The sequence below is a fragment of the Pleurodeles waltl genome, chromosome 8 (genome assembly GCF_031143425.1).
Source record: "Pleurodeles waltl isolate 20211129_DDA chromosome 8, aPleWal1.hap1.20221129, whole genome shotgun sequence".
Taxonomy (NCBI): domain Eukaryota; kingdom Metazoa; phylum Chordata; class Amphibia; order Caudata; family Salamandridae; genus Pleurodeles; species Pleurodeles waltl.
This window is the reverse complement of record NC_090447.1, coordinates 420,094,300-420,120,329: the sequence shown is the minus strand read 5'-3', so window position 1 is coordinate 420,120,329 and position 26,030 is coordinate 420,094,300. Positions and strand designations below refer to the sequence as shown.

At 43.1% G+C, this 26,030-nt stretch overlaps 1 protein-coding gene and 1 pseudogene across 1 annotated transcript in view; both read right to left on the bottom strand.

The window, feature by feature from the left end:
- NIPA2 (NIPA magnesium transporter 2) overlaps positions 1 to 22,277 on the bottom strand; it is an 88,127-nt gene extending 65,850 nt beyond the window's left edge. The window contains exon 1 of the mRNA XM_069204287.1: positions 22,096 to 22,277. The gene's annotated coding sequence lies outside the window, so the exon portion shown is untranslated. The remainder of the gene's footprint in view (positions 1 to 22,095) is intronic.
- Positions 1 to 26,030, bottom strand: part of LOC138249523 (elongation factor 2 pseudogene) — a 63,645-nt pseudogene that overhangs the window by 820 nt on the left and 36,795 nt on the right.

Sequence of the window (26,030 nt, the reverse complement as noted above, 5' to 3'; positions counted from 1 at the left end):
CAGATAAACTTTGTATCCATCTCACTTGATTCAAATGTTTTTAATCTTTATCTTCCTGGCCAAAAATATTCAAATCTTATTATCCTCTTTACAGGACTGCTAAAAAATAGTCTACTGGTTGAGAATTTGCTTCTGATTTCTAATAGCCTCTCTCTGAATAATATAATAGTTTTTTTTTAAGCAAGGATTTAAGGCAACATGTTTTTGTGCATCCACCAGTTCTAACTCCTTTTGGATTAAGTCCAGCTCTGTCAAAATATTACTGGTGACATTGTCTGCTGTAAGCGCTCCTCAAAGAAACATTTCCTATAAGGTTATCTTGCTGGCTGTTCCAAAAATGCTCTAAGCCATCTATAATGCAGATGACAAGAAATAACCCATCTGGGCTTGGCTTTTATACTGCTTAATACTATAAGCGAAAAACGGAACACCACAGAATACATCACTTCTAGTTTGCAAAGCGGATACAGCCACCCTGATCTAATATTTTCTGCTCAAGGCTTTCTTTTTCCCACCAGACTGCCTACTGATTTTCTTTAAAGCTACATTATTATCTCCTCCTGAGACCACTAGAGAGGAAGAGTAAGCTAACTCTAATAATAACTCCACCACAAGGGGTGGATCATTTACTATGGACCCTCACAGCTGCAGTGAAGGGAAAATAGGCAGAGCTGTAAACACAACTAGGTAACTGGTTTGCCAGGCCACAGACAATATTTATGTCATTGTGCAGGCTGCTGCAGTCCAAGGTGTACATACTAGCAGAAATTATCGTGTAGAATTCATAAGAGTGAAGTTTACTTGTACACAGCAGGTCATCACAACAAGAAAATCATTTTAATTAAAAAGGTATTGGTTTGTGTTAAAGTTAACAAACAGTTTCAACTGGATTACCTCACTGATAACAATGTTTTGCTCTGGAATCATGCAATACTTGTTCAATTGTCACACAAATCCTCAAGAACGGAAAATAAGGAGGGGCAATAACACAGGAACAATCGAAATAACAAAGAGGATAAAAAGAGAGGAATGGAACCAACAGTTCACATTTTCCATCAAAGCCCCAGTGTTTTGCTCCAATTGGCCCATCTCCTTTTGTATTTCCCTGTACTGCCTTTACTTTCAGATATACACTTTTCGGCCAACGTGCACCAATACATATTGTTGATCCCTTCTGATAATGTTGGAACGTTTCAGATACCCCAATTTCCTGCTATCTCTCTCTTTACTATTACTAGCCCTACACTGCAGAAAATTCAAGTCTATCTGGGAGAATGGACACAAGCCATATGCAGAGTAAGGAAAGTTTAGGTTTGCACAGTGTGAGATCTGTGCTACTTGTGCCATACTTTCTCTCAATCATGACCATAACCTCTCAAATTTTGGACAAGCCAAAATCATGTGAAAAAATGTTCTTACTTACCACAACCTTTCAAGCATAAATCATTGTTGAACTTTTTGAACCTCACCATTTGCATTCTGATAAAATTGACTCTGTGGACCTCTGTGTCCGATTCCCACTCTTCTACAGCTCTTAGATCTTCCCAAATCTCCACGTCTGCTTACTGTGTTTGGTGCATTATTGATCAAGGTTGTTGTTAGAAATGGGGTCTGTAGTTGGCAGTCAGTTTACACCCTGTCCAAGTAAGGACCTTCACTCTAGTCAGGGTAAGGAGATAGAGATACCCAGCTCAGCTAACCCCTGCTCACCTCCTTGGTAGCTTGACATGAGCAGTCAGGCTTATCTCAGAAGCAGTGTGTAAAGCATTTGTACATAACACACAGTAATACAGTGAAAACACTACCAAAAGACACCACGCCAGTTTTAGGAAAATAGCCAATGTTTATCTGTGCAAAACAATACCAAACTAGAAAAATCCAACATACAGTAATAAAGATATTCATTTTGCAAGAATTCACATAAAAATACAGTTCCTTGAAGTCAATATCTAATACTGGGCTATCAAGGTGTCCGCAACAACAAATCCAACAGTTCAGGCTGACTGGGGAGTCGCAGGCTAGCTATAGTGACGGGAAGACCCGCAAACAGTACCTTGAAAATATAGGGCTTTGTGATCCTCGCAGTGAGATTTGGAGTGCAGCTTCCCTGGCGTCAGCAGGTGTCGGCAGGCTTCGTTTCCAGGGGTCGGTGCAGGGGACGTTGGGCCCTTGAAGTCTCACGTGTTGCAGATCGAACTCTGGGCTGATGACAAAATCAGGAGCGCTGGCGTTTATGGCATCAGGGCGGAGATGCGAAGCTGGATGATGCGACGTGCGGGACCCACAGGTCACAGTGCAGGCAGTGGCTCGCATCTCCAGGTCGTGGTGCAGGTAGTGGCGTCATCGTTGCTGAAGCGCTGACATCAGTAGGCCCATGGCGGTGGTGCGAGGCAGCCTCCATACGGTGCCCACGATCACTGTGTAGACAGGAGTGTCTGTTGATGGCACTGGCATCAGTGGAGCGGGGCTGCGGTGTGGGCTCAATGGTGCTTTGTGTACCTCACTAGCAGTGTCCTCAGGCCACGGTGCAAGCAGCAACGTCAGTGTCAGTGTAGAGCGTCGTCGTGGATAACAAGACTGCAGTGTGATCAAGGCAATGCAGAGCCCACAGGTCATGGTGCAAGCAGCGGCTTGGTGACAGCCTCGGGTGGCGGTGACACCAGGGTTGCAGTGGGAAGCGGGGCTGAGTCATCAGGTCACAGTGCAGGCAGCGGAGTCGTTGACGGCGTGGTGGTGGTTTTTCTTCTGTTGCAGCACAAAACACACAGTCCCCAGTGCTGTAGGCAGATTAATCTGGAGTATTTGATATCCCTGAGACTTCCAACAGTAGGCAAGCTCTACTTCAAGCCCTTGGAGAAACTTCACAAGTAGGATACACAGCAACGTCTAGTCTTTGTCTTCCTTAAGGCAGAAGCAACAACTGCAGGCCAACCCAGCAAAGCACACACAGCAAAGGGGCAGTACTCCTCCTCCACCTCTTCTCCTTGGCAGAGGTTCCTCTTGATCCACAAGTGTTCTAAAAGTCTGTGGTTTTTGGTCCACTACTTATGTTCATGTCCAAACTTCAAAGGACAGTCTCTCTCGTTCACAAGATCCTGCCTTGTCCAAGGCCTGGCTCCAGACACATTCCAAAGGGTTGGAGACTGCATTGTGTGAGAACATGCAGAGCCCTTTTAGGTGCAGGTGTCAGCTCCTCCCTTCCCACTCTGGCCCAGGAAAACTCATCAGGATATGCAAGATACACCTCAGCTCCCTTTCCGTCACTGTTTAGTGGAAATTCACAAAGAGCCCATCTGTCAGTCTGACCCAGACGAGGATTCCACAGGGAGGCAGAGGCACAGAATGGTTAAGCAAGAAAATGTCCACTTTCTAAAACTGGCATTTTCAAACAAACAGACAATTTAAAAAACAACTCTACCAAAAGATGTATTTTTAAATTGTGAGTTCAGAGACCCCCAAACTCCATTTCTCTATCTCCTCCCAATGGGAAACTGCACTTAAAAGATATTTAAAGGCAGCCCCCATGTTAACCTATGAAAGAGATAGGCCTTGCAACAGTGAAAAAAGAATGTGGCAGCATGTCACTATCAGGACATGTAAAGCACACCAGTACATGTCCTACCTTTTAAATACACTGCACTCTGCCCATAGGGCTCCCTAGGGCCTTCCTTGGGGGTAACATACATGTAGTAAAAAAGGATGGTTTGGGTCTGGCAAGTGGGTACACTTGCCAGTTCGAATTGGCAGTGCAAGACTGCACACGCACACACATACACTGCAGTGGCAAGTCTGAGAAATGTTTACAGGGCTACTGATGTGGGTGGCACAATCAGTGCTGCAGGCCCACTAGTAGCATTTGATTTACAGGCTCTGGGCACCTCTAGTGCACTATACTAGGGACTTATTAGTAAATCAGATATGCCAATCATGGATAAATCAATCACTGATACAATTTACACAGGAAGAACTCGCAATTAAGCACTGGTAAGAAGTGGTAAAGTGAGTAGAGCTAATAAACCAGCAAAACAGATCTGAAAAAAGTAGGAAGAAGGCAAAAAGGTTGGGGATAACCCCACAAAAAGGGCCATTTCCAACAGTTGTATAGCGCAGTAGTGTGGCTTTTTTGGTCAAAGGTTCAGCTAGTATTTTCTTTTCTATTGGAGCAGAATTCACAATCTCGGTCTTGGAGGCTACATGTACTTTCAAGGTATACCTCAGTCTGATATACTGAAAGATTTCAACTGTTAAATCGAATTCTGTTTTGAAGTTCTTCAAATTATTTCATGGCCCTGTGTGTCTTAACCTTGCCCAGGACTGTGATGCCTCGGAGGTCCTACTTGTTAAATTCCTCAAGCTCTGCAGTTTCTTTTGAGAGCATCAGCCACAGGGATTGGTTATATGTCAACGTGTTTTGACAAACAAAGTGCTGCAGTTGCAGAGCGCCAGGTTTTAATTGTTGTTACGATGTATCTCGAGAGAATGATTACTCTATTGCTTCCGTATAAAAACTGTGGATACCCTGGCTTACCCACTGCATGTCGGTGTATTTTAAGAGATGGCTCTCCCCTAGCATAGAAGGTACAGAAATATTTATGCATGTCCGATATGGCTTTTCCTTCAGTACAGATTCTTCCATTGTGTGTTCTAGTTGATATTTTGGCATCTCCCCATCCCAATGTAACACTCGAAGTTCGATTTTCACCTTCCAAAATAATATGCCCAAAGCCTATGGTTTTAAAAATTATTATTAGGATGGCAGTTTCATTGGTGGCTCTTGAACTTTCTTGGTATATGCCATACATCCAAATAGTCATCTTAATTTCAAACTAGTGTTTCTATTTGGGACAAATCCCGATTGATCTAGGTGTATCGGCAATTCTAAAATGTTCCTAGTCTAACAGCCAGTTCCTGTGCCAGGAGTTTTATTTATCTACATTTAATTGTAATCCTGTCATATTTGATATCAGGAATATTGTAGCCAGTTGCAATCTTCTGGGAGTTTTCCTTTTTCCCTAGCTTTTAAGCACATGGAAGTTTGCTTGGTAATATCTTGCATAGTTCAATCGGAAGTACATTAGGACCGGGTACTTTGTCATTCTGCATTCATGAAATGGTCTCAGCGACAATTGCAAAGCATTGTTAGGCAAGAAAAGCTTTGGTTAGAATATGGGCCAGACAGATTTTCCTTTGCCTTTAGTCTATTCCTGACTAATCTGAATGGCTAGAGATTACAGAGTTCCTTTAAAGTAAGTAGAACTGAGGAGCAACACTGTTAAGTGTAAAACACCGACAGTGGTAAGTGGTAGTGCTAGACAATCAAATAAAATATAACCATCTTCAAAACAAACCTTTCTTCTATATCCAGCTCCTCTATAACGTAAAACAACCAGGTGTACCCAATAGAAGTGAAGCAACTAAAGTTAATCAATTCTCTGCATCTACTGTAGAACATCGTTAAAAGTAAAACAATAGCTACAAAACAAACAGACCTAATGTAAGGTAATTCAATGAGATGGTTTAACATAAAAGTAAAACAGCTAAAGTAAAAGAACTAGTTGCAAAGCAAGCAGATCTCCGCGGGTGCCAGTGTTCAGCAGGTGTAATGCAACAGGAGGGTTTTCTGTAACTGATCTGCTCTTGTCAAATGATGGTTAGGCAAATCAACATATTCAGTGCCACCAAATAACCATAGCAATCCCAGAGACTGGACTTATTTGTAAAGGTACAATGGTTGAAGTCAGTGTTTATTCAGCTAGTTCCTCGTCATGCCTTAAGAAAATACCTGGAGAAATGCCACAGTGTGCCCTTTTGATGAGGAGAGCTACCACATGGAACGGATAGTCATAATCGCACTTTCCAGTTCTGCGCATATAATAACTGGGGGAATAGATGGCTGTCTGTGAGGTTGCATCAGCGAGATCATTGTGACAGAAAATAAAAAAAAGGTCAAACATGTTGTTCCCACCAGAGAAAACTATTGTCGCCATTGAGTTACTCTCCAAAGTAAGGATCCTGACAGAACCTATTTCAATGTTATGACCAGTTTTGAAACACCTAGAATAAGCGGGGGCTTAGGCCCCATCTATGCACATAAAATACAGTGAAGGGGGTAAATTCCGAGTATTTTCATTCTCTGGCCCAAAAACTGTTACCACCAGAGATTCCTTAAAAAAATTAAAAGAAAATCCAGTACAGTCACAAGTGGGAGGATTGAAAGCTATCAGTAATCTGCCAACAAACATGGTCTCCAAGCAGTGCTTAATATGAGCCCCTGGTTTCCGGTGCGGGTCACCGGCACTTATTGTTAAGGGCCAGCGCTTATTTTTCTGCCTCAAGCATTTACTGCGAGCAAAAGACATGGGAAAGATGGAGGAAGAGAAAAACGAAAAAGCGTCACAAAGGGAGAAAGCAGTAAACTGAAGGAGAGAGCTGAAGGGACAGGGAGTGCCTATAAATGGTTAAAGATGCCCGAAATGTCTTCTGGATTACGCTACCTCAGTATTCCGTGCTCGCACTTTTAATTGCAGCAGCCGCGAATTTCAGAGGAGAGATTTGGTCACTGGCACGTTTTTATTGACAAATTAAGCACCGTCTCCAAGATGTGCATGTCATATATGGCCATAGTACGATGAAGTCTGGACTCTGATTAGTCCTATTTCCACCATCGGGAACTAAAGGAAAAGTACAGACGGTGAGATGACTGGGGGGGCTCCATTTGGGGAGGGGAGGGGTCGAACACCAGGAGAATGATGTCCATGACGTATGAGATAATAGAAAAGATACATTGTGTTGTACAAGGGGGCTTGGCTCTAGGGTCAAGAAATAGGAGCTGGTTGTCACTAAAATTAATGACACTCATTTAAAGGACCTTAGAAGGAGGAAAGCCTGTGAGGGCTACCAGGATTCAAGCCTATGACCAAAGGTGGAAGAGATGAGAAGCATATTAATCCTTTGGGTGCATTACACATTCACAACCATTGTGATGGTCAGCGTTTTACTCTGTAAGATAATGTCCATTTATACAGCACACTCTGCTCCTTTAGCCAGATGTCCAATATTTCTCAGAATCCGTTCCTCCACGTAAAAAGGTCAGATGTCACCAGATGCTTCGTTTTCCCTGTAAACAAAGATTAGCAAAGCCAACAGGATCGGTCATCATAAGTGTGCACTTTTTTGCTAATGTATGCTATACAAAAAATTGTAAAAATGCAATACAAAATTGAATGGACCCAGCAGCACATGTGCACCAGCCCTGGCACTCTTCTTATGTGGGTGTACACATCATCGGGATAAACTAAGTCGCTCATAATGCATGGCAGCCAATGAATGCAGAAAACGGAGACGAAAACAGCTAAATGTGAAATGGCCAATTACCAGACCAATGGACGAAGAGGGCTAACCAAAAGCATGGGCGTGTGTGTGTGTTTATATTTTTATCAGAATGTAATCTTTTAAAAAAAAGTGGTCGAGACAGCTAAATTCTAAAACATAAATACAAAAAGGCTTCTATAGTGGTTTAGCCACATAGATCTTTGTAAAGCATTCTAAATTTCTTTCTACACTAAGATATTTACAGCAACGTAATCTGGAAGAACACGTTTATATTCACATATTTGTATACCTTACTGTAATCCATTCGTCTGTTTTACTTACAAAGCATATTTTTTAAAAAAAGATAGAAGAGCAGACTCATTCAGAATGCAAGCCAACCCTACACTAAGCTTTTAATTATTTGCTTCTGAAAGTGACCAAACTGAGTGTCGGATTACCCTCCTCCCATTAATTATTAATCACAATAGTGCCGCCATGTATGCTCGGCACGACGGTGTTCCCTTGCTTTGTCTAAGCTCGTTCTAGGAGTCAGTAACTGCAATCCACAAGTTAATAATTGTTCTTTTCAAACTTAAGTATTCCTTTTAAGGCGATGAACGTAGCACTGCAACCAGGTGAGCGAAATGCCTAAAATGTGAGGCAGGCCCAGACAGTGAGCATTTGAGCGAAAATCAATAGGGTTTAAAAATCCTTAGCTTTGAATCCAGAACAGATATGTACTGACTAATCAGTTGTTACCCTAAAGCAGGTTCAAAAGGCCTAACTTTTTAGCTCTGGGCTTTGGCAGTTCATCTGTGTCAACCAAACCCACTGCTTATAATAAAACCAGAAAGGGCTTTGGGTCCTCTCCATTTAATCACTGGCTTACTTCAACCAGCTTCATTTAGTCACTTTGGCTTGAGATTTTGTCGATGAGGTCCTGGCTCTGTCCAGTGGAATAATCACCTCGCGCTTACTGGTACTGGCTGTGCTCCACTTCAGACCTTGCACTGAACTGCACGAGTGAGAACGCCACACACACTCACACCTGACAGGGACGCCAGCAATGCATAACTTGTGAGAAGACGATTTACGACAGCTGCAGCTGTGCCTTTGTGTAGTAAATTAAGACCTTTGTTAGTACCTAGTTGTAAAACCCGCCAGTGAAGGAAAGCGATTCTGCCGTCTTAATAGCCACATTGTGAAGCTGCTGCAGGATTCTACACAGGTTTGCAACCAATTAAATCGCTTGTTCGTTTACAAATGACAGACAAAAATACGTATTTAGCGAATTGGGTGACTGAAGAGGTTTTGGGGATTTAAGCATAGGAAACACATCGTGTAGTTATGAAAAAGCAGTTCCCCGTCCTCACGGATAAGGATCAAGCCCCGAGGCCTCAAGTCTTGGCAGCCGAAGCGTGACACAAGTGTCGTTCATGTGACTCTGCATTGCAGGCAGTGAAAGGCCTGGCGGTCTTTGACTAAGAAGTTTCAGTCACCCACACAACAACCGACAGAAGCGCATGCTTTGTATGGCAACAATTTAACCTGAAATTCCTCAAACATTTGCTCACGAGCGAGTAATTTACTTGCGCGTCACTGAACATTTCAACAAAGACATGCTGTATATAGCGATATATCGTGCCATGGTACACTGTGGCAATAACAGTTTTGGGTGGATGCACAGAAAAGGCAAAGGATTATGCTTATGGTCGATGTTAACAGAGGAAAAGCTAACATTGGTGCGGTCGGTGTATGGGCACCCGGGCTCAGAAAGGTGGGGGGAGGGGCAAACTGGAGTTCATCGCCTGCAGTTATTTTAAAAAGCTACCAACTCCAATTTTCCTTTTAGGTTTAGACTGCAGAAAAGCTTTCAAATAGACCTACTGCCACTATATGCTTTCAGTGGCTTTGTGTCTACCTGTTAGAGCCACTGGATCTCCTCGCTGACTGGTCTGGTACTTTGTCACCTGCAGCTTGGCTCAGCTCAGCTCACTGGAGTATTCATGTCCGACCTGATGCGACTGGTTGATTAGGTTACAAGTTTGAATCCAAATGACTCCACTCAAGACTTGATCTGAAAAGGATGAGGGACTACTTTACACCTGTAGGCCGATTCACTGGCACACCTTGTCTCCCTCCGATTACACCCCCTCTTTCCATGTGTGTTACTTCTTCTGCATGTGTGCTCCTGTTCACCACCCCCACGCCTCATGCATTTCTCTCTCCTGTCTATTCATCCTTCTCTGTGTGCGCCTGTCATCACCATCCCCTGCACTTCCGTGGCTTTTCTTCAATGCTGCCAAGGCGAGGTTTCACATCAAACACCTTCCCTCAAATCTATCCGTCCATCACCATCTGGAATAACTTCCATCTGGCGCCTTCAATATAGGCTTTTTTGGTTTCGATTCTAAAGAAGGTCATGTGGCAAAGGAGCCTTCACTAAATCTTTCCTTTCTTTCTATGTTGTAGAAACGGACCTTTACATTTAATAGAAACAGAAATAGGACAAATAAGCCATCAATACAGTCTGCTTTGTTGTTTTTTTCTGTATGGCCTCGTTGTGCTTACACAGCATGCATTAGCACATTAAATCCACATGTATTGGCTTTGCCAAAGCCGGTTATTCTGTATGTCTTTCTATCGGGCCTTGGACTAGGTGGAGGGAGCACTATCTTCTGACACTTGCAAGTGCGGAGTTTGCTCGGGCTGCTAATTCCTCAGCAGGCAGAGGTTGTACGGCCCTTAAGTACCAAGGTAGGAGGCAGGGGCCCTAGTAGCACAGGTGCACAAAACCATTCAGCTGTTTAGTCTCTTCTCTCTCCATTACTGTTTTTTTTTTTTAATAATACGTTCTACTAGTCGCTATTTAGTTATTTTGGGCCATATGTACGAACACTTTTTCCCATAGACACAGAATGGGGAAAAACCTTTGCTACATCTGGCCCTAAGTTTTATACCAGTTTTGTGTGTTCCACGTAAAACAGTTTTTATCCCACATATGACACAACACTGATTTCCTTGGAGAGGGGACATCACGATTTTCACACACTGAGGACAAAAAGTGAGCACACCGGTTAGCCACACAGTTAGATAAAGCACCTGCTAAAACGATTTCATTGATAGCAACAGCCCAGTGGCTTGAATCTCGGTAAGATGAACTCTCCTTGTAACATTTATTAGTCGTTATTAAATTAGTACCAGCGATGTGAACAGTAATGACATATAAGCAGGGACAAGCATTTTCATTTGCGCGGTGTGCTCTTGCAAGGAGCCAATGTTTCTGTTGTTCTGGAAATCTATCCTCAATCCTCCACAGCATCTAGACATAATTATGGTTCATTTTGAGAAGTCACATAAAAACCTCAAACGTCATGGAACACAGAAGTAAAGGTTAAGAACCAGAGCCCAAATCAAAAGCTACGTCACAGAGCTCTACAAAACACTTAAGCAAATATAAATGTAATGGATTCCCATTAATGTTAATAGCAGCAGAGCAGTCTTAGACAGATTTTGCACATACCGAACAATTTATCAACAGACAACATCCTCATAGGTTTTAGGGGAGTTGGGGGGGGGGGGGCTCTGGAACACTTCCGAATCATCCGTCCCCTTTTCATCCAACCCCTCCAGAAAGGGTGGGGAACGTGTGGGGTAGGGTGTGCATGGGTCGCGGATTTGACAGTCTCCGTTTTTCACCAGCTATTTCGGCAAATATGGCTCTTGTCCCGGTTTTTAAAAGAGGTCGACTGAAAATAGTGAACGGCACTTTTTATGTGTTCCAAAGCTGTGCTAATCGGCAGCTGTCATAAAAAAACAATTATTTAACAGGTATGACGCTGGTTTTAAAGATTATATTTTGTTTCTTTTCATTGTGCCTCCTCTGTGTTCCTATGTTGAATAGAACTGTCATTCCGCGCCGCTACGTTGGCGTAAAATCGTAGTCCTTCTTTTATTTTTTGTAAAATGTCCCGATTTTTGGTTCTCAAGATCTGGCCACCCTACTGTGGGGGTGAGGGAATGCAAGTGAATGATGACAATAATACTTGTCTTCACATTTGGTCTTTCACTGCGTATAAAGTGATCTCAAGTGCCCCTATATCAGGTGTGAGCCGTTCACTCGGATCTAGTTTCCCTTTGCTTCGTGGTGTGTATGCATTTGTGCTCCCAAACTTTCCATCCGCAGCGTGCATGCACGTACACTAAAAACATAAGGCCTTGATTACTCGCATCCGACTCCCCCAGCGCTGTACCCGCTTTGGGGAAGCGATGCATAACAGGTAAGGTGGGCACGTCGGGAGGTCCTGGAACATGTGTACCTCCTTCGCCCACCCACAAGAACTACTCGCCTAGTTGGGTCTCTTAGCTCTTTACAGTGAGACTCAGCGAGAGAGAGAGGCGTGAGAGGGGAGAAACAGAAGGGAAAGAGTAGGGGTGAGCGAATGCATAGATATAAACAAGCGTAGAGTAAAAGGGTAAGTGACAGGTAGAGTCGAAGAGGATGATGTCAGAGTGGATAGAGGCTGGAATTAAGCAGAGTACAGCGTTTGAATGGAAGAAATTATGTGTTTATTTTTTGTAATTGCATAACATCTGTTAGAAGGATAACCACAAAGTAGACACTGGCAAAGTTAATAGGTCTGGCATTCTGCTAGGGAAAGTGTTTGATAATAGGTGGGCAGCATCTATGTGTGTTGCACCCAACTGTCCTGTAAAGAAAAATCAAATGAAGCAAAATGTTGGTTACAGCAATAAGGAAAGAAGGGATAAGCCTCTTCACTGGACAGATCAGAGTTGCGGTATACCCGCAAAGAAGAAAATCATATATTTCACTATGCAGGCAGCTTGGTAGCCAGACGATTCATCCTATAGGTTGGACTGCTGTCAGGTGAACAATCCTGTACCCGTGCCCTGAGTGCTCGACAGCTTGTGAAACTCGTAACCTGACTTTTCGTTTGGCACTAGCGTCTGTTTAACATAGCATGTGTGCAGATGCCTAGGCCTATCCCTGCAACACAAGGCCCAGAACCAATTATTTGGCCTAGAGGGTGCACAAAGCTACCACCATAGTGGTTTAAGTCTACTGTACATGCCCTGGCTAAGTGAAATAAAGCAGTTGTGGGAGTGCACACAGTTTCTGAGAATCATTAGCACGGCTAAGCTTTTTCTGTGTTTTCACAAGAATATGGTCTACTCGCCCATCTCATGTAAGGTTCTGCTGTAAGGTGAACCTGAGATCTTTGCTCGGACAGTTTGTGTTCATGTCAAGCAGGTGTCTGTACAGCAAGTGCGGGAAACATGTATGGTAGTAGGACTGGTGTGTGGTGAGAGTATGAGTACAGGGACTAATGGATTCCTTCTTGGGTGGTCCCTGGTTTAGCATGACACAAGGTGGAGGGCGGATACAGCCTCCCCTGATAGTGAAAGTGTATATACAGCATACCTGTGGCTGGGGGTTGGCGATCCAGACACTGAAGTGAAGGAGGATGGCGACAAGGCACCTCATAAATTCAATGAGGACCTTGGTGGCGCAGGGCTGCTGCAGCAGAACCACTGCATACATCCATGGTGCACACACCGGACCTGCAACTCTCAGACTCAGGTAAACCACATGGGCTGAAGAAATGTGTGACAAGAGATCGGGTAGCAGACTGAGGTCTGCTGCACAAGCTGAGACTTTTTATGAATATTAAGAAGTGACAAGCAAACGCACTGTTGAGCACAAGTACAGATTGAGGGTGATTTTGAGTGAAATGCACCTGTGTCTAATTTAGTGCCGTATTCCAGATAAGAAGCAAGGTATTTCAATGCTAGTGAGCTCCATCAGCAAGGGGATGGTATCGTAAACAGGATTTCAACCCAGAGTCCCATTTCTCAAATTGTGCTGTGTGTTTTTACGTGACGCTCTGTATTTACAGTACTTGCTAAGCACTGAACTGGAAAATTGTATTGCATCTGTTGGTTGAATTTCGAGTTCTCATCCCTTGTCCTCCAAACTGCCACCCTTAGAAGCTTTTTACGGATCGACCCTCGCTACCTTGAGAGTTGCACTCAGAAAGGGTGTCCTTTGTCCCAGTTTTCAGAATCATAGTAGGATGGATCCAAAGACGCCAGAGGCAAATTCTCTCAACCACCAAGGCATGGACCCAGTAGCTCAGATGTGCCCTGTAGCTCCCCTCATACGAGGTTCAACAGATTTCTTTCCATTCATGTTTAGTCATATTTCATTAGTTTTGCCTACTGTGTAAACGTTCCTAAAATAAGTTTATTCTAACTCCTTAACACAAAATTCAGATTCAACTGCTTGTCCCATTTGCTTTACTTTGATCATAAGCTTTTTAGGAACGGATTACTATTTTTTTTTTTTTTTAATTCAACTTTGGATGGACATTCGAGTTGTGAGTTTTAAATATTGCAAGCCAATAGTGCCATTGCAATTATACCTAGACCTCATTTATGCTCACAAAAGGTGAACAAGGGAGACGTTGGGTCATCTCAGTCTGTGAGTAGTAGTCAATCCTTTATTTCGGCTCACATAAAGCCGTAAAAGGCAACAAACACAAATTCATATAAAAATCATTCTTAATTAAAATACAGAAATAATGTAAGGCAACAAACATGAATTCATATAAAAATCATTCTTAATTAAAATACAGAAATAATGTTGAAGTAGATTCACACAACATAAAAGGATACAAAGTTTTAAGAACCAAAGTCTAATTGTGAACACCAGCATAGTGCAATCTATGAACCTCTCTAAAAGCAATAATGTTCATCTCTAGACAAGAACTTCTAACCTAATAAACCATATTGCCAATACACATTTTGCAATGGAAAATACAACCAGGTCGCTGGTATTGGTTCTGCATATCATCATGGCTAAGTGACGATCCGTACTGCCCATAAGTTTGCATAAGGGTATGATCCAGCAAGTTTGTTGCCTATCATGAGCCGTACATAATAATAATACATGCTTGATGGTCTCCACTACCTCACAACCCACCAGACAGGTGTTTGACATGTCATTCTTATGATTCCATGAACAAGTAAAAGCTGCTAATGGTAACTTTCCCAGTCTAAACTTAACATAAAGTGCACATGCAAACCGATTAGATACCATGTCTAGATAAAAATCAAAAGAGCAATTAAATGATAAAAAGGAGTCGACAAAGCTGCCTGAAAAAAACCTTGAAATCTTCTCCCCCAGCAAAAAGTTCCAATAAGTTGATTTTAGCTTTACGTGTGCGTTAAGCAGAAGCCCTGAAGGGTTTAGCCAGTAGTCCCCCAAACCTATCTTAAAAAGCCATCTCTTTTTGTGGCTGCACCAGGGAATCTTATCTACATGAGAACCGTCTATCAGGTTTTGAATCCATTCCCTATAGGGCACTAGGTCCTCCGTGGACTACAATCTTATCCATTATTGGATAGGCCTCAATGCTGCCACATCTGAGATGGTTCTCAGATTTAAATCCATGCAGATGGGAAGTGTTCGGGCGCTTTGGTGGATTTTTAATAGTGACATTAAAAATATGTTCTCAGCTTTCTCTAAGATATCCAGATTACAATGTCCCCAAATATCTGCTCCATAAAGAGCTGCACCACAGACTTGGGTCTTATAATTTTCCATGGGTGGGGAAATGGGAAAGGTGGATGCCCTGTTGGCAAAAATTTTAATAGACCACCCTCTTTGTTTTATAATCACAGTGCTCTTCTGCAGTTGGGCTGACCACCTAAGAGACTCCTCAAGTCTGATGCCTAAGTAATCAAACTCAGGGACCCTCTCCAACACCTCCCCTCCTAGATATATTTTTATTTTCATGTTGCAGTCACCAAACATTATTTATTTCCAAGCCATAATCTGTGCAAAAAAGAGAAAACTTCTGTAGGGCTTTTTGATAGCAGCAAAGTATCATCAGCGAAAAGTAAACAAGACATTTTGGCATCTTTGATCATTGGGGAGTCATTTTCACAATTAAAAAGATATAGGATGCATGCATTAATATACAAAAGGAAGAGCGTGGGGGCCAGTGCGCAACCTTAGCACACTCCTGTTTGTATCAGGATTTCCTGTGTCAGTTCGCCAGAGGGTCCCCCTCAATCTGTGAGTAGAAAATTCTCACTGCTATGGGCACTCGAGTATAGTGAGCCAAGTGAATACGCTTTCCTACCTCTACCAGGAAACTGGCTTTGCATCTTTTGTTTACCACTGTGTTTTCTTCTATCATAAGGTCCACATTGCACTGCTTAGAAATCCGATCTTACTCCAGTTTACACGTCTGCTTGTGCCTGATAGCTTGACACTCCCAGACCACAGTGACTTAGCCGCTCTATCGGACATTATTTGCCTTTGTGTTCAGGGGCCTGAAAAGACCCAGAACAGAAATAGGGTAAGAGCAAAGAGATCGCTGGGGTTTATGTAGGTCCATACTGTTACAGCAGGGGAAAAAAGATTGTCCCTCAGCTCAATGTTTAAAACAAGTAAACACACTCAGCCGTGGTTTCTCTACTTCGACAAGTTCATTCTAGGTGCCTCAAAGTAGGACACAGTGTGTGCAGAACAACAGCAGTGACGGTCTGGGTGGGAGACGGTAGGTACTTGTGGATAGGCGTGAGGAGCAGGTAAGGTGTTTGAGCAAAAAAAGGAGGCCAGGAGATGAGCAGTTTCAATGACTGCATTAGGATTCCTGGAAACCAGCCTATGCCACTGATGACCTGTTTTGATACAATACCATAAACTCACCCAAAACGTACAGCTGGACTGAAACTATCATGAAAACAAGCATGAACGAGTTATAGAAAGAACAAAGGGTGATGGAAGCAGGAACACAGAGTCCTAGTCTTTACTATGCCTCAGGAGTGCAGTTTCAGGTGTGAGTACGGTCCCACGTTTCCCAAGGGAGTTTCCACCAATCGGGAGCGGTTTCTCCCAGAGGAAGAGAAAGGCCAGCACCTGCTCTGTGGCGGACATTGAAGCAAGCTGGGAGGGGTGAGGTGTGATGGTTCAGCTCCAGCACAACGACGTTCGCTGCCTCTAACAGGCCCCAAGGCATGAAGATTTGAAAGTGTGACAGAGGGGTAGGGCAGGGAGATAAAATGAGAACACTAGGGCCCTCAGGGCTTAAAGTCCAAAACCCATGACCAAGATCTGTATCTAACAGAAAACACTTGCTAGTCACGGTCCAGAGTCATAAGTTACATGAGCACTGAATGCCGACCAACGAATGAAAACAAATGCGTTTGCAAGAGCACAATCCAGCGCCTGATTCAAAGAATCACTGGCTGGATTTAACCGTCAAAAAGGGGAATTGCGATTCTGGCATTCAACCGCTGCGGTATAATCGCCTCTTCTTGCAAAATTAGGGTTACTTCCGTGTTTGGCAGCTGCCAAGGGACAGTCATGCCAGTGAGAGAAGGTGAAACCCACGCGTTCATACAGCGGGGCATATTTACGTATGCCTTGAATGTAGTTTCACAACCGGGAAACACTGCAGCATTAGTCCAGGCAAGAGCAGGAGTAAAAGGCTCTCTAGGGTGGGAATGTGAGGGCCCCTATACTCAATAGGTGTGTGTGTGACAACCGTTGTCCCACTATGAAAAAAAACGTGAAATGTGCTCTGCACATCGCATCAGATTTCTTTATGCAGATTTGATAAATGCGGACATTTTACATATGTGAATACTAAAAAATTATGGCCGTGGGACTTGTTTCAGGAGCAACCGTGGAATTCTAGGGGAATGCAATATCTCACAAATATGTTCAAACAAATGAATAATCAATCCCGTATGAGCAAATTTAGGACTTCTCAGGATTTAATGCATCGGTCGGACAGAGTAATATCCATTTCTTTTCCCGTTTTAAGAAAATATGACAGCAAACACTATAAATATGTATGTATGATGGGAATCTTCAGAGTGCTTAAAAGTTATAAAATAATTAAAGTTAACGACAAGTATAACAAAGTACAGAAGAAGAAAAAAGGAAACAACTTAATATAGCGCGATAGCAGTTTACAGTGCGCTGCTTCAGAACTCTGTAATTAAGAGGTGTTGATTGTAATCCAGATACGACAAATTAAAATTGACCATTTAATTGCTCAAGTTTGGGTCTGTGTCTCGGATTGTGCACACAGCTCCCAAAAGCCTCATGTTAAACTCAGTAAATCAAGTCAGCTAACATGTGAGGATAAAACAAACATCGGCAAAACCATTAGGTTTGGCTTGCTTTTCACTTGTGAGAGCATACAAACACCGGCATGCACAAATGCTGCGGTGGAAGTATTAAAAAGGTAGTGATGGTTCGCAGTCAAGTGCCAAGAACATTAAAAACTGCCTGCTGCAGTAAATATATATATATATATATATATATATATATATATATATATATATATATATATATAAAAACAAAGGTTACAGGGATGTTATAGTTAGGTTCACATTTTACATGCACAAAGCCATACAAATTCAGCAGTTAGAGTTATCTCAAGCAATTTTGTTCACCAATAGATCATTATATAATATATTGGATTCTGTAATCCCTGTATAAATGCAAACTTCTAATCGTCAACTAGTGACGCAATCAGTCACCGACTATAAAGAAAAGACACCATTATACTACTATTATAAGTTATTACAGTTAAGTTCTGAGGTCACAATGCATGCTGCCAGAGCCAGCAGCCGAGGTGAAAGGTTGGTCTGCTCACAGAGCATAATTGAAGCAGCTGTTTAAAGCAATGAAAACAGAATGCTTTTCTTTCCGCTGCTCTATTTTAATAGCTCACAATGACAAGCAGAGAGAATGTTTATTTTACACTCCATAGATGGGGAAAAGCTAGAATCTTTCTGCATGTTTCTACCCAATTCGAGCTACTGTAGTTTTTTTTTTTTTTAAACTGACTTGTATTGAACTGTTTCTAAAGTCTGTTTGCAACAAATAGCTAACCGAATTTTGACGTGTTTAATTCTGCACTCGAGGTATTATTTTATTTTTCATGTTTGCAGCCATGCTCACTCTTTCATATGAAAGAACCTGTGTACCAAGGCTTTAAGCAGTTTGAGGTAAAGACAATTAAGTGCCCTTTTAGGGTACATGATAAGGATATTGCAAGTCTCCTCGAAGTTACAAAACCTCATAAAGGTTCAGCCTTCAGTCTCATTTCTCTATATGGTTATGGAACACCTTGGTGACGTGCAATATCCTTATCATGTATGCCAGGGGTACTTTATACCTTATATATGGGAGCTAAGCCAACATGTGCAAACTGCAACTTCTTCAGAGCTCTTGTAAGATATAATCTAAAGCCACCAGTGTGTATGAATTTACTACACAGTAAAGGGTCGTCATTTACATGGATTTGGATTTTAGATTGTGAACAGATTGGCGAAGATAGGGAATGTGAATATAAGGAGTGCATAGAAATATAAGACAACTTTATTTATAAGAGTCCTGAAAAAATAGCTGGGAAACATGTGTTGACTCAGGTTCAAATACATAATGGTCTATCTCTGACCAAAATCTGTGTTCTTGCTAAAATAAACAATTAAGTAACCTTGAACAAAATCTGGATATCTTTCACAGTTTGATTTGAGAGTTGACTAAGGAATATTCGACTAACATTCTTTTGTTATATTCTGTAATATTGATAAAACAGGAAGAACCAGTGAAAAGAGAATTGTTTATGTTGATCGAGATGTTTTTGTATTTATGTGTAAATAAAAACACAGCACTAAAGATTGCCATCAGAAAGTAATTAGTTATTGTTTGTTAAATATAGAGTGAGCCTAAAAGTCTGAATCTGGAGAAAATGAATGCTCCCCTTTTTCAAATGCATTACTACTGAGCAGGACAGAAGGGTTACTGACCTCAAAAGGTTTAAAGCAGCTCCAAGCCAAATTACAGTTATAACCTTACTTTTGTAACTATGATGACATTCTATTACAGTACTTATAGAAAATTGGCTAGTTCTTTGATGTGTGCCATAACATTTCTAAAAACTGTGTTTGAACTAAAAACACCTCCCATTTCTTGTCATGAAAAAATATGACAAAGCCTCAATTACAATCCTGTTTTTGGACTGAACAATCCAGATTATAAACCAGTGGCTAGATATTCACTGATTAGTTGAATAGAAACTCTGCATGTAATTTACAGCCGGAATTTTCAACCACATTGTACACTGTGGCACACTGCACAATCAGCACATAGGTCTATTCCACATGCATCCTCATATGCAGATTATGAATAAGAAATATGCTGACTGCATTAAATGATCAAGTGTACTAATGCCCTCAGGCCAGATTGTCGTTTAATAAAACAGCAAAAAAAGTAGGGTTCCATTCTACAGTTTTTGTTGCTGGTACATTCTCACACCAGGTGATAGTTTCACTCTGATAGGGAAGTAATAACACCAAGCTACTACCAAGGACAAGATTGGACCACAGTGAAATAATACTGAAAATTAAATTAACTACAAGTGAACTAATGTCATTTGTATATATGTATGTCCTAGGTTTCTGTTGAGGATATACAGACCACCTGTTTTTTACGCCAGATTACTTGGTGCATGTGCATGCAGGAAGTACCAAGGCAACTATTTCAGGTATGTAACTTCAGGGGGAAGGGGAGAGGGTGGGGTTTCACAGATGTCTAATCAGTACATTGTTAGGTTAATATCATGGCCCAGGCCAGTTGCAGTGTCTGTGTCGTGTTGCCTTGGAAACAGGGGCATCTGAGGAAAAGGTGAATGTTTCTATAAACCTATAGAAGTGTTTCTGTAGGCTACCCCCACCTCACATTCTACCCACAATAGATAGAGAAATGGGAAAGGATGTGCTTAACATGCATTAGGACCTTGGTGATTTAGAATGAGCTGATATAGAGAAGTCTTTCACTTTTGAATCTTAGGTTTCTCACCGTTTCTACCATTAAAAATACATTTCCATTTATTGTAATCAGCAGCTTGGTGGCCCAGAGACACCAGTCACCACTTCTTTGTTGCGATAGGTGGAAGCAATTCATGAGCATCGTCATTAATATATTTGTTAGTACCTCACAGCAAGATTAATTTGACTTCCAGTCCTCAATTACCACGTGTGCACACATTTTACATATGTTTTCCTTTTGAAAACTCCATTTTGCATGTAAGCTTAAAGGCACCTTATTCAATTGTGTGTGAACTGAGAAGTACAATAGGCTGCAAGTTTACTATCCAGAGGCTCCAGTGTCGTACCTCCCACCAAAAAAAAATACAGATTTTACTAGTACTATATTGAAATGTAGTCATTACGGGGGAGTGCAAAGCGCTCCATCCCTGTTGTAATCTCTCTTTGGGCTTCAAACCACACCCATGTCACATCAGTTTCTTTCATTGGTTTGTGAGCTTTCCTTTTAAAATCTGCTCACTTTCATTAGTGAAAGGCATGCGTAAGTCATGCTTTTTCCGGTGTTTAGCCCTCCTTGAGCGCAGCGACCAAGTACTGAAACATACGAGGATTACATGTTTTCCGTCCGGTTTCTGGACTACTTTTTCTCTTATTTCGCAGCACGATCTCGCAGGGGCCAAGTCGAGAGCTGCTTTGCATGACATCGACCCTGTTACATAGTTAATTGCACTTTAGCCAGTTACGTAGATAACTGCACTTTTGACTATAGGTTTCAATACGAGTGAACTTTTATTTCCCTTTGTGTGTCTGCTTTGCCCTGACGCCGGCTGTCAGCTCGCTTATGTGAAACTTTTAATTTTCAGTTTATATGGCAAGAAAAGTCCAATTAGTTATGTGGAAATGTTTTATTTTCATTTTCAATTTATGTGGCAAGAAAAGTCTGGTTAGGAGTTTACAATGCTAATTGCTCTAGCTCAAGCAAACTCAAGACCGGGTGCAGTGCAAATGCTTGTTTTGATATTGGAACCCAGAAACTTTGGTTTCAGCCCTTGTTTAGGTACGTGACCAAAACGTATATGACGGTGGGCATCGCAGTATATCACTGTTCCATACGTATGTGTAATGCAAAAAAATAATGTTTAATGTAAAATCTAATAGTAACGTATACTGCCCAACAACTTTTTTATATTTTCACCCGGACTCCACAAACACACTGTGTTTTCATCGTAGAGCATCTTATGTTTGAGATGATCGAACAAACATAAAACTATTCTGAAGTAATTCTACTGGAATTAACCCAAAGTTGGAACCAGGGGCACGTTACGTAGAAACCAAGGAAAAGGGAAAATCCGTCTTATGATTGTACGCACACGCACGTGCAGATGGTACAATAAACCACTTAGCCGCCTTAATGCATTGGAACCTACGACCTGAGGTTACACCCACTTAACTGCGGCTGATATTCAATGCCCTCATCTATCTTACTGGAATTGGAACCAGGGTACGTTTCCCATGGTATGTGCTCAACTCAGCGATCTGCTCCCAGTTTTTACCAAATCTCTTTTTGTACAAAAAATAATGATTGGACACACGCAGTAAGGTTGAAGAACGTTGTCAAACATTCAGAACAAGTCCAAACAGTCCTGCCTTCCAGTGGCACAATAACTACCCCAGATCGTCGCATCACACTTTATAGTTCGGTACACCACTGCGAACGTGGATAAACTGCAGACGTACACTCCCGCCTCCCATCTCTTCGAATCGGAAACATCCCTTAGTTGGGTGCTGTATGTTCACTCGCCGGGGGCTGTCCATGCCTCCATCGGGCCCGTCATTGTTTCTGGACCCCGTGTTCAGACACCCTCCCCAGAGCACTGGGGTATCTCCTCCCACAGTAGTCCATACCTCAAGTGGGTGCAGGGCTTCAGGAGCTGCCGCTGGTCTGGGTCCTGCTCATCTTACACCCCACAGCCTCTACTACCGTCTCCTCCTCCATGGGGCCAGAGTGCCGCCGCTGCAGCCTGACAGCCTTGCTCCTTGTGCTCAGTCTGGGCCCGGCTCTGCCACTTCCGCGCTGACAGTGACTCGCCCCCATTAGAGGAATGACCCTTAGCAACAAAGCAAAGGCACGTGACAAAGGACGTCACGTCCTAGTTTCGTGCGTCATCATGTGTAGAGTTACAGCCAGAACCTGCATAAACAGGATGCAGCATTGCGGCGAGGAAATCAGTATGAATCCGAAGATTTTTTCGCTAATGCAGATCACCTAGAAAGGCACTTTCTCTGGGACACGAGCGTTAAAGCTTTTCCGTCGCAAGAGGTTTTGTGTTGAGATTCGTCTGTGCGTTAGGGTAGTAGGAGGAACGTAGGCAGGGACCTCTGTGGTGTGAGTGCTCGCAGAGAGGCCTCAAGGGCTAAAGGAGGGAGCATAGTTTGACCACTTGATAGTGATTCACCTACCGTGACCAAACAACCTGGACTCCCCGGACAGTCGTAGTTTTCTGAGGACTGTCACGGTGCTTTACTTAATTTTAAATAGATGTTCCGATTTTTGAACAAGGCCAGGTCGTAAAGCACAGAACGTTGGAAATGTATTCTCTCTTTTCAAAGACACATCTGCATATTTGTCTAGACACACATATGTATGTATATATATATATATATATATATATATATATATATATATATAAAAGAAGGCTACAGAAAATATATTTAAAAATATACAATTACATTTACAAGGCTACGCAAAAAATGGGGCAGGCCAGATACAGAAGTCAGACTAAAAGCTTTAGTCCTACTTTTATGCCTGGCCTGACTTTTTTATTCTCACCCTAGACATACCCCTTTGTAGTGATAGCGGATTAGATAAGGATGGTGTTTGTACCATTCTTACTTGGCACAAACTCAGAACTCCGCCAAGCAGATTTGCCCCACAGTAATGACATAGAGTATTAAGTTTGCAAACCATAAAGGTTTCTTAATAAAATTTAGTAAAATTACAACCCCAAATAAAATAAATTAGACAGAAATTGAAATTCACTTGAATACGACGTACATCAATATAATCAAAGTAGTTCAGTTTATGTACTTGTTTTATTAGCATTTTCCATGAAAAATACAAATAAAAAGCACAACTGAATATTGCAGCAGCATCAGACATATATACATGTTTAATACCACATTGTGCATGAGGTGTCACCATCAGCCCTCACTGGGTGGGGTCTTTCACGCCTAGTTCAACGTCAACTGCTACACTTTACAGTTCTCAGAAGGCCCAACCCGGACTCCCAGGCCAAACTCATGCCCAGTGTGCCAGTCCTCACCCCGTGGAGGTAGGTGCTGTGTTGATTTCCGCATACACTCCTATCAAATGGGTCTCCAGCACCAACGCAGGGGGCTACCGTGGGGAGCCCATCATTCACTCCATCCACCTCACCTAATCCCTTCACCATCTCTCCCCATTTATCCAGGTCTAGTTCTGCATGCTTGGTCATCCGCAATCATCTCAGCTTACATTCCTGGGCCTCAGACTACTCAGGTCCGACAACCAGTTATGCCATGAAGGTAGTGCGAATTTTATCCGAATAGTGATATGCGTCTCCAGGCCAACACCAGCCCCAGCAGCGCAAATCTGTTTCTCATTTTCCTCCCCGTTTTTAGGAGTGGCAAAAGCCTGAACAAGCAATGACGCACTGCCCTTTCCAACTTGATGTGTGTGACCTCCCTGAGTGTCCGCACCACTCCACCCTATACCCAGTAAGCCTCCAACCACCAGCAGCTCTATGTTATATGGAGAAAATGGTCCGGGGACGCATTACATCTAGGACATGTATCTATATGATATGGGTAAATTCTATGCAACTGCTGCGGCGTGAGGTACACCCTGTGCAGTTAACAGAACTGCGTGAGTTTAAATTGTGCATTACTAGCGGTGTCCTTCACCTGGGCACAGGCACGCTTCCATTTGGCATCTGTAAGGGTGTCTTCCAGGTACATTGACCAGACAGTGCGAGCAGGTCCCATATCTATGTAACTATCAGCTTTCAGTGCTATACATGGTCGGGAAATGAGACCTCTGCTTGCGCCTGGATCCAATACCACGCTAAGCATATGGGGTTCCTCTGGTTCTTCAGTAAAGGTAAGATATATTCCCCAGGCCGTGCAGGAGAACTTGGCATATTGCAAGAACTGTCCTAGTGCTACACAAACAAGATGGTCACCTTCCCAATTGTAATGAAGATGCCATTCAAGTATAGGTCCCCCCCCACTGTTTGTCAGCTGCTTAACTCATATCCATCAGCATCTGTACTTGCTGGAAAGGCTTCAGCCAGCAAAGAGGGAGAAGCCGAGCATGCCATGCCCTATGCAAAACTCGTTTTACCGCCTGTTTGCAGACCATCACCAACTGTCTCACAATGTGGGGGCAGTCTGCGGACGCTCCAGCGGCCTACATCTGTAGCCTGGGGCGATCACTGACATACGCCAAACTGGCCAACAGGCGCTTTTCTCTACTGGTGCCATCAGCACACCACAACGCAGCATACTGGAGGAGTCCAGCCATTTAACAAAGCTGCAGGTCCGGGAGTCACAGTCTGCCCTCTTCAGGGTCCAGTTTCAGGACCCAGCCCCTCTTGCCCACCCATACCAAGGACACCAGAAGACTATTGAGTTCTGTGAACGTGGCCCTCTGCAGGTTGCTGAAAGAATTCTGAATCATGTACAAACAGCGGGGTAGAAGCACCATTTTGCTCAGGCCACCCTGCCCGTCACTGAGACCAGGAGTGGATTTCAGAACTGAACGGAAGTTAGTAAACCATTGAGTACCCTTGCCATAATAAGGTCATATTGGGGTCCTGAGCTGTGTGCGATCTGCATACCCAGGTCCTGGAACTTCTCCGTCTTCCAGGGCAGCCCTATCTCGGGAAGTTCAGTCCCTAAACATGCCACCAGGCCTGCCAATGGGAAAAGTACCGTCCTGTGTCTCTTGATGGGTAAGCCAGGCACCCTACCAAAGTCCTCCAACACTTCTAGCAGTACCGGTATCAAGTCCCCTGTCCTGCACAGATAGACAAGAGTGTCATCACCATACATCAAAACAGTACTGACCATAGTCCTGATGTGTATAGCCCACTCCACCAGATCCTCCTGCAGGCACACTGCTAGGAGCTCCATTGCCAGGGCAAAGAGGAGCAGGGACAGGAGGCATCCCTGTCTCATACTCCTCTCCATACAAAAAACCTCCAACACCACCATTCCCGTCCGCACTCGCACCATGGATATTTGGCGTAAAGAAGGTGCACCCAGGACAAGAATTTTGGCCCCACTCTCATATCCCACAACATCTCCCCCATGTGCCCCCAGTCGATGCCCAGTGCCACTAGTGCCTCTTCTAAATCCATTCCCTGACCCAGGTGCATCACATAGGACAAAAGTCAAAAAATCATATGAATATCCCTCCTGGGCATGAACTCACATTGATTGTCCTCTACCAAGCTTGACACAACCAACTGCAGGCTCGTGGCCAGCACCTTGGAGAGGATCTTTGTATCCACATTAATCAAGGAGAGTTGCCGATAGGACCCCAGGTCATCAGGGTCTTTATCCTGCTTATGGGTCATCACTATTAGCGCCTCGCTTATAGGCACTGGCATCATGTCCTGACATCTAACCTCCAGGAGCATCTGCAACAGCTTGGGGACCAGTAAAGTGGAATATGTCTGATAATATTCCACCGGCAGGCCATCTGGTCCCGGGCTTTTATGATGGGTCATATCTCGTATGCACTGAGCTCCTCTTCCTGAATCGTCCCCTCCAGCCCTCCCTCTGCTCCTCAGTAAGCT